This window comes from Plecotus auritus (assembly GCF_963455305.1).
Source record: "Plecotus auritus genome assembly, chromosome: 9".
NCBI classification, from domain to species: domain Eukaryota; kingdom Metazoa; phylum Chordata; class Mammalia; order Chiroptera; family Vespertilionidae; genus Plecotus; species Plecotus auritus.
Genome location: NC_137783.1, coordinates 12,625,079 through 12,633,377, shown reverse-complemented (window position 1 = coordinate 12,633,377; position 8,299 = coordinate 12,625,079). Strand labels below are relative to the sequence as shown.

General features: G+C 36.8%; 1 protein-coding gene across 2 annotated transcripts in view; it reads left to right on the top strand.

Moving 5' to 3' along the window:
• The window catches only part of SHOC2 (SHOC2 leucine rich repeat scaffold protein), a 51,777-nt gene that overhangs the window by 727 nt on the left and 42,751 nt on the right, over nucleotides 1-8,299 (top strand). Inside the window, exon 1 of one of the 2 annotated variants that reach the window (XM_080643108.1) lies at nucleotides 141-271. The exons of the other annotated variant lie outside the window; for it this stretch is intronic. The gene's annotated coding sequence lies outside the window, so the exon portion shown is untranslated. Of the gene's footprint in view, nucleotides 1-140; nucleotides 272-8,299 lie in introns of those variants that run through there. 2 annotated transcript variants of the gene reach the window in all.

The window sequence follows — 8,299 nt, the reverse complement described above, 5'->3', positions numbered from 1 at the left end:
TGATTGGGCAGCGTCGGTTTCCCTTGCCCCGCCCGACTTTCTTCCCCAGCCCGTGAGCGGCCGGCGCCGGAGGGGTGGGGCGGAATGGTAGGAGCGAAAGTGTGGCGGGGCGGGCGGGGCGGGGCGAGTGGGGGAGGGGCAGGGCGGGGCGTGTGGGGGAGGGGCGGGCGGGGGGCGGCGGTTGGGCAGCGTCTCTTCTTAGGAGGAGGAGGAGGAGGAGGAGGAGGAAGGAGGGCGAGCGAGGAGGATGGCGGAGTCGGGGCTCCTGACGGTAACCTGGGGCCGCTGAGGCGGGAGGGTGTCCGTAGGTCGGGTCTTCCTGCCTCCCTTCCTGCCCGTCGGGCGGTCGGGCTGTCGGTAGGGGGAGGCCCCGCGCGCCCTGACTGGCGCGAGCCGGCGGGGCCGGGGCGAGGCCCCAGGGGCCGGGGCCCTGGGAGGCGCCGCCGCCGCCGCGGCTTTCCTGGGTGCTGTCGCTGGGAGGGCTGGGCCCTTGGACCGGGCTCTCCGTGCAGCGACCGCGGCAGGGCGCCTAGAGCGAGCCGGCCGGCTCTGACAGCGACCGGGGCCAGGCCTGCGGTGGCGGCGGGCGGCCGGGACAGCGCCCGGCGAGGGCGAGGGCGAGCCGGCGCGAGGGCGCGGGCCGGGGGCGCCAGGAGAGCGGTCCAGTTCCCCTCGGCTCCCGGAGCCGCCGGGTCGGGGCTGTAGGGAGACCGTGGGCGTCCGGGAGGGCGTGTAATGCTTGCCGGGGTCCCTGGCGCGGCGGTAGTGGCAAGGGGTGGGGGGTCTTTCCTTGCCGCCTCCCCAGAGCCCACCGCGCTCTCCTCGCCTCCCTTCCCTTCGGTGGAGAGCGGTGAGTAGTTTTGGGTGTGCTGCCAGGTGAAGCGAGTTGTAGGCATTTAAGACTGCTCTGTCGGACATGCCTGATGGAAAGCAACCTCTTGCACCGTAGCTTTTAGAGATAGAGGAAAAGTACTCCCCCCTCCCCCAACTCAACACTGGAGGTTTCAGGACAAAACGATCCCCCCCCCCCAGCCCCTCAGTATCCATTGTTTTGTATCATCCTCCTCCCCCGCCCCACGTTTAGGTAGAAGAATAAAGACTCGAAACCATTAATTGCCCCCCCCCCCCCCCCCCCCCGCCATCAGCAGCGGGTTTGTGTTATTGTGTTAGTGTGGATTTACAAACAGGTGGAATGAATACGGGTTCGGGAGCTGGAAAGATTTTTAAGCTTTCAGCCCTTACAATTGCTGATTTGATTTTGTTGTCTGTTGCTTTGTATCATAATGGGGGTGATGAGAATAAAAGAGGAAGCAATGTTTTGCAACCTACCCAAAGAAATGTTTTCTAAGTCTCTGGGGATGCTGAAGCAAAAGTGGGTTGCAGATGTGGACTGTATAGTATTTGCCTTCATCATAACTACCAGCAGTCTAAAAGCTTATTTACACTTGTGCAATTTTGTACATTTCTTAAATGTCAGCAGTTTCTAGTATCTACTCAGAGGGATTATTGTACCTAAAACTTATTTTTGTTATGTTTTTCAGAGTCCCAGGGTACACTTGTGTAACCAAGTATTTTTGTATCTAAATGAAACATCAATACTGAAATATTGTCTTTATTTTAAAGACCTCAGTTTATTAGTGTACTAATCTCTATACTTCCATGCCATAATCCTTATAACTGTTACGTTGTATTTGAAGACATTTAGCTATTGGGTACAATTTGTAACATTCACAAAGCTCACATTTATAGTTTAAATTTATCGTGTTAAGGTTTTTCTATGTGACAAGTGACAAGAATTTTGAGGAATGAAGTATGTAAACGACCATTCCTACCTATGGAACTTAGATTGAATATAAGCCTTTTAAATACTTGTTTGGACATAAGGTACACTGTACTTTTAATTCATTATGATTATACATTTGAAAAATAGACCATAGACAAATAAATAAAGGCTTTCTCTAAGGTTTGTAACTTTCAAATGGCTTAAATGTATTATAAAGCTAACATGTAAAACTAAAATAATCACTTTTTCAAATTTTATTGAGAAGTAATTGACATACATCACTGTATAGGTTTAAAGCATATAGCATGCTGGTTTGGTTTATATATATTGTGAGATGATTTCCATAACAGGTTTGGGTAACATCCATCTCATATAGATATAACAAAAAGAAAAGAAAGAAAAAAAGAAAACAAGGAAATATTTCTCCTTGTGGTGAGAACTCTTAGGGTTTGCTCTCAACTTTCCTGTATATCATACAGCGGTGTTAGCTATAGTCATCATGTTGTACATTACATCCCTAGTACTTACTTATTGTGTAACTGGAGGTTTGTACCTTTTGACTACCTTCCTCCTGTTCCCCTCCCCCCATCCTCCTCTGGTAACCACAAGTCTGATCTCTTTTTTTATGTTTTTGTTAGTATGTTTTGTGTTTTTTTTTTAGATTCCATATCTAAGTGAGATTATACAGTATTTGTCTTTCTCTGACTTGTTTGCCTTCAAGGTCAATTCATGTTGTCCCAAATGGTAGGAATTCCTCGTAAAACTATATTCTTGAAATGCCAGTTTTGAGGTATGAACCTTGCCTGTATCTAAGGTTCCTTCCTTTCCCCCCAAGATGTTTGTTCAGTTTTTGAAGAAACAACTATATTTATGTCAGGTTGGCATTTGTTTTCTGATCTCATTGTTAATATAGTTTTCAAGTGTTTAAAATTTTCTCTTATTTTTTATAAATTGTTTTGCATTAAAGAGAGATATTAAGAGCTACATTAATAGCTTGTAGCTGGATAAATTTTTAGTTTTTAAACTACCATATTCAGAAATTTTATCAAAGCTGTGTTTTGATAATTGTAGCAACTAAGAATTATATTAGTAACTTGTGAACTACAACCCAGTCAGAAATTTGAAACATTTCACTTTTCAAAAGAAACAGCAAAATTATGAATTCTTTTGTTAGACTTGCTGGAATTATGCTTTTTAAACAATACTATTTCTTCAGTGTCTTGGGTCAGGGCTTGTTCCACGTTCAGAGAGCCATAAACTGGAATTCTCTGTAAAATACTCCCAAAGATGGTTTCTGAATAGCTGCTGGTATATTATTTTGCCTTGGCTTATTTGTGTGAATTATGGGGGAAGGGTGGATAAAATTGGAATTCTTTGTTATTTGGGCAGTTAATTATGGTCATATTTGTTTTGAAGATATGCTAAGTTATCAATATCTGTAATGTAATTTAATATTTCTGTAGGACTTGTTCTTTAAACAATTTAAATTTTTAGATTTTTTTCTAGTAAAAAGATTTAAAATATGTAAAAATAATCTGTTGTGTTTTTTTTACTAAAAAATATACTTTAACCTATATTTGCAGATATGAGGATTGATATATTTTGGAGGTTGAAGATTAAATAAAAGAATATATCTTTATAATTCAATTTACTATGTCATTCGTGTATGAAAAAGCATAAAATCAATACTTAAAACAACAAAACAAAGCCGAGACCAACACGCACGCCCCTCCAAAACAATAAAAAACAACCAAACAAGTTGACCCCCAAGTCCTTTAGTGAGTCTGAGGTTTTTATAGCTTGGCCTTGGTGGAAGTATTCTTGAACTAGTTTATATTATAAAATATCAATTAGGAGAGGAAATTTAGATATAAAATAAGCACTTGTACATTTCCTAGTAAGACTAGTAGGAAATGGGTAAATATTTTGTGAGTAGATGAATTAGATAGCAATTGGCTATAATTTAGCAGCAGAGTGATAAATTAAGTATTTTTATGTGATACTTGAGGAGTATTAAAGGCATGAAATTGTTATTTTTTGTTTATTGTTAGGCTTACGTTTTATGCATTATGTTATGCATGGGCATGTTATAATTTAAGGCTAAATCTTTCACATACATGTATATGTGTATGTATATTCTGTTATCCCTGTCTTCTGAATTTTGTTTACTTGTTACACTGCATCAAATTTATGCCCTATAGATCTTTCTGGAAATATTTTGTCTGTTAATATAGTAGTTAAAATTTTGTATTTTTCTACCTCTCTGTCTACACTTTTAAAATCTGAAAAAATGTGTATGTTACAAGGTGACCTCTGGTGTGCTTGAACTTGATATAGAGTGTTCTGCAATATAATTGTCATCAGTGTAGATTGAGAAGAACATGCATAAGTCTGAGAAACTGATTTATGTCCTAAAATATGTAGTTGAATTATTTTAGGGTAAACTAATGTTTATTATACCTTTGTTGGGTATTTCCCCTGGTTTGCAACTTTTTAGCAAATCAAAATTTCTTACATGTGAAAAGCATATTCTAATTACAAAGGGCTCTTCAGCTTTTCAGATGTTGGCAACATATGTGCTTTTTGAGAAAATAAGTTCCCATTATCAAGATTTAAAAGAACTAATTAGATTTCACACTATATATCTCATTGCAATTTCTCTATAAAGATCAGCACTGGTTGCAAAAAGTAGTGAATGCTGTTAAAAGGCAAAGATTCTTTTGTCAGAAAGAATGAACATACTGCTTGAAGCTAAAACATTGCAAGAGACCTTTAAAAGGTATAATTGGTCCCTACATGAAATGAACCTGAAAATCTTTTATGAAGTATTTGGCATGTCTATCTTCTAATATTTATAGCACTGTGAACACTCACAATTTAAGCACTTTATTTGTCCTCAAATACTATTTATAAATTCTACAATTTTAATTTAGTAATTTTACATTTGACAAAGATAGATCTTTTTTTAGTTTTTCTAATGTCTTGGAGGTAAAGTGGAAATGGGTTGTTCTGACCTTGATAATGTCTTAGAATTTGGAGTGAATTTCATCAATTAAATTTGAGCTTTCTCAGTTTTGTGTTATATAGTACTCCTTCCTGCTTTTAAGACTTTCACAGTTTTGCATATAGTCTTTATGTTAACTTTCAAATTTTGTTCTATAAATATTTACTAACTACAGTTTCATATTCACTAATGTCATAGACCTTCTGAGTGCCATGTATGGTTCACACTCTTGAGGATGCAGAAATAAATATACTATGTTTCCTACGCTCAGCAAGTTCAATTTGTTGCCTGAGCTGGACAAATCAGTAGTTGGTTGTGACAAGTGCTTTAATAGCACTATACACTGAAGATTTTAGATGAGTTAAGACTCCGACTACATGTATAACCAGCATTGCTTAGGGGGATTGCGCCTGAACTAAGTCTTGAAGAATAAGTAGGATAAATAGAGGTTAAAAAAAGCATAGAAGTTAGAGACATTAATGTCCATTTGGAGAATTGCAGGTGAGTAGCAATTTGGATTTCATGTATGACCAAATATTTTAGGTGATACAGTAGGCTTTCATGAAAGCTCACATTTTGAGAGACTGTTAATTTCTTGTGTGCCTAATTTAATTTGGGCCTTGAACTGTAGATCTGCATTAATGTTGGGGAACTGCTCAAAATTATTACTTAAAACTTAAAGTGTATATTTTATTAATACTTTAATTAAGTACAAAAGAGAAGATATTAGCCTGATAGTAAATAATTCCCAGGCTTACAACTCCGATTATGCTTCAAAATCAAAATTAAGTATCTTTTTCTCAGTATTTATGCATCATGTTAAGAGTAACAATTATGAATTTCTTTAGAGCTCATGGTAGGTTTTTATTATACATTTAAAATTTGCTGTTCTGAGAATTAAAAACAACTTTGCAAACTTACTTAAAAACTAGTGGCCTGGTGCACGGATTCGTGCACATTGAAAGGAAATTAATTAGAAGAAAGCTTCGTGTGGTAATTACATTACTAAAAAATAGTATATATGACAGTATTTATAAAATTAAAATACAAAATATTTTAATATTGCTATTTGCCCTTTCTCTATAATAGAAGTGTCAGAGATGAAAGAAAATTAATAAAATGTGTATGAAAATAATATATAAATTGATTAATAAATAAACAATAACATGATATAAAAACAAGACATGATATAAAAATAACAAAAACATATAAAAGCAACATTGATAAAAACAATGATTGATAAATTGATTAATAAATAAACAACAACAACATGATATAACAACAACAAAGTGCCAATAGTTGGTCTTCAGATACATTCTGGCATTGTGTGTGATTGGCGCCAGTGAGAGCTTTATATGTATTGTGCATGTGCAAGTCAATGTTTATTTTTAAATTGCTAGTGTGTGTCATATGTACTGGCCGGTCAGTTGGTCAGATGGTTGGATGGACTTGCGGTTGGTCACTTAGCCTTTTATATATATAGATGCCACTTTTTCAGGTAAGTAGATCAGACCATATAATTAGTAGTTATATCCTGGTAGAAGTCTTTTTATGGTCTTACATGATTTAGAAGTTTTCTGAACTTGAATATTAAGTAATATTTCATATAGTAATACTTTTTCAAGGGCACAGTGAGGCCTTTTTTGCCATCCCAAACTCCATTTCCCACAAAGTGCAATACTGCCATAGTTTCCCATTTTAAAACATTCTCACATTGCTTTTCTTTTGGTTTTGATACTTGCATTTTCATTACAGAAATTTGAGAAATTTTTTAAAAATTCTCACATTTTACAGTTTCCTTTTAAATGTCATAACATCTCATTTTTCTCAAGGTTATTTAATAGGAAAATAAACTTTCTGATATCTCCCTGAATAAAACCAAATGTAATGTTCACCTGGCTAACCTAATCACTCTTCAGCCTTTAGTATTTCATCCTGGGGGAGGCCTTCTTTGATCCCTAGTTAGATTTTTCTGTTAAAGGTCCCTTAGCACCTGCACTTTTTTTTTTATTGCACTCATCGTTTTTGTATTGATGTGTTTAATGTCTGTCTTTTTGCTATTCTGTAAGCTTTGCTGCGATGAGCAGAGCCCCCCAAACAAACAGGCCACTAAAAAGGATAAAGAAATATCATTGCTCTTAAACACATTTCCTGCTTTTAGAATCCCTCAGTACTCAATTCAGGGCTTTTTTGCTCTCATAATATACAATTTTTAGAAGTTTGGTAACCAAATGTAAAAAGACCTGGGGTACTCCTAGAGCCCATAAGAGAGTTGAAAATAAGAACAGAGGGAAAACAGTGAAAAGGAAATACAAAACTTAAAAAAAATTATCAGTTTAAGGCACCTTAATGTTGTGATAAACACACTTAGAATCTCTCAAGACACTATTTGTTTTATATGTAGCTGTATTTTGTATTTCAGAAAGGTTTCCATCTAAAATGATACAATTAAAAAAAACATTTAGTCCTCACAGGAGGAGGTGGTTTTTAAAAATTGATTTTAGTGAGAGAGAGAGAGAAAAAAACACATTGATGTGAAAGAGAAATATCTGCCTCCCCAGGGATCGAACCTACAACTCGGGCATGTTCTAGGAACAAAATCCAAGGTGCTCCAACCAATTGAGCCTTACTGGCCAGGGGCCAGGGCTACAACTAAAATTTTTTTAATGTGTTACACTTTTGTTATTGGAAAGATGTGCTAAATGAGGTGAAATACAGTAGGCACCATAAGTATTTGAGTAAAATTAAGTAGAAGCAAATAATTATCTGATGATACAGAATCATTGCAGTATAATATTATGACCTTAAAATTTGCAGAAGTAGTTTTTATACCAAACATGTGCTCTTTGTTTGTTTAGCTGTGAAATATGTAAAGTTGAGTAACAACATGTGTTGTTTTTTTTTTTATCAGTTTTGAATGAAAACATACCTGTTGCAACGATATGACAAAATGATATATTTCTGCAACCTCTATTCTGTTAAAGAGAGTAAGCTTAATCTCTTGGCATTTCCTAGTAACCTGGACTGGAAAAATTAGATTGGAAGTCATATAATAGAAGTATATGCAGGGTAACAGATTGGGTGACCTGAAATAGATTATATTTAGTTCTGTTTTATATATCTTATAGTATAAAATTTCACTTTAGTTCTGGTTCAGATAAATTGCATTTTATCTTAATATTGTAATCTATTCTTATAACTAAGGATAAGTATGTAGACGAGCTAATTATTTCTTATTTTGTTGCTAAAATAAATACTGGTTTACCATGTGTTAATTACAGTTTTAAACTTATAGAAATAGGATACTTATATACTAGGCAGCTTAAAATAGTAAGGTTTTATGATTTAATCTTGAAGACATTTATTTCTGTACTTTGGAAGTAGTGATTTGGAATTCTTAATACTAGAAATATGTCCTAGTTTCAGAACACCCACTAAGCAACTGTGGGAACTCAGCATGCTAAATGGCTTGTAGTGCTGCAGTATTTTTTAATTTTCCCCACCTCCTGTTA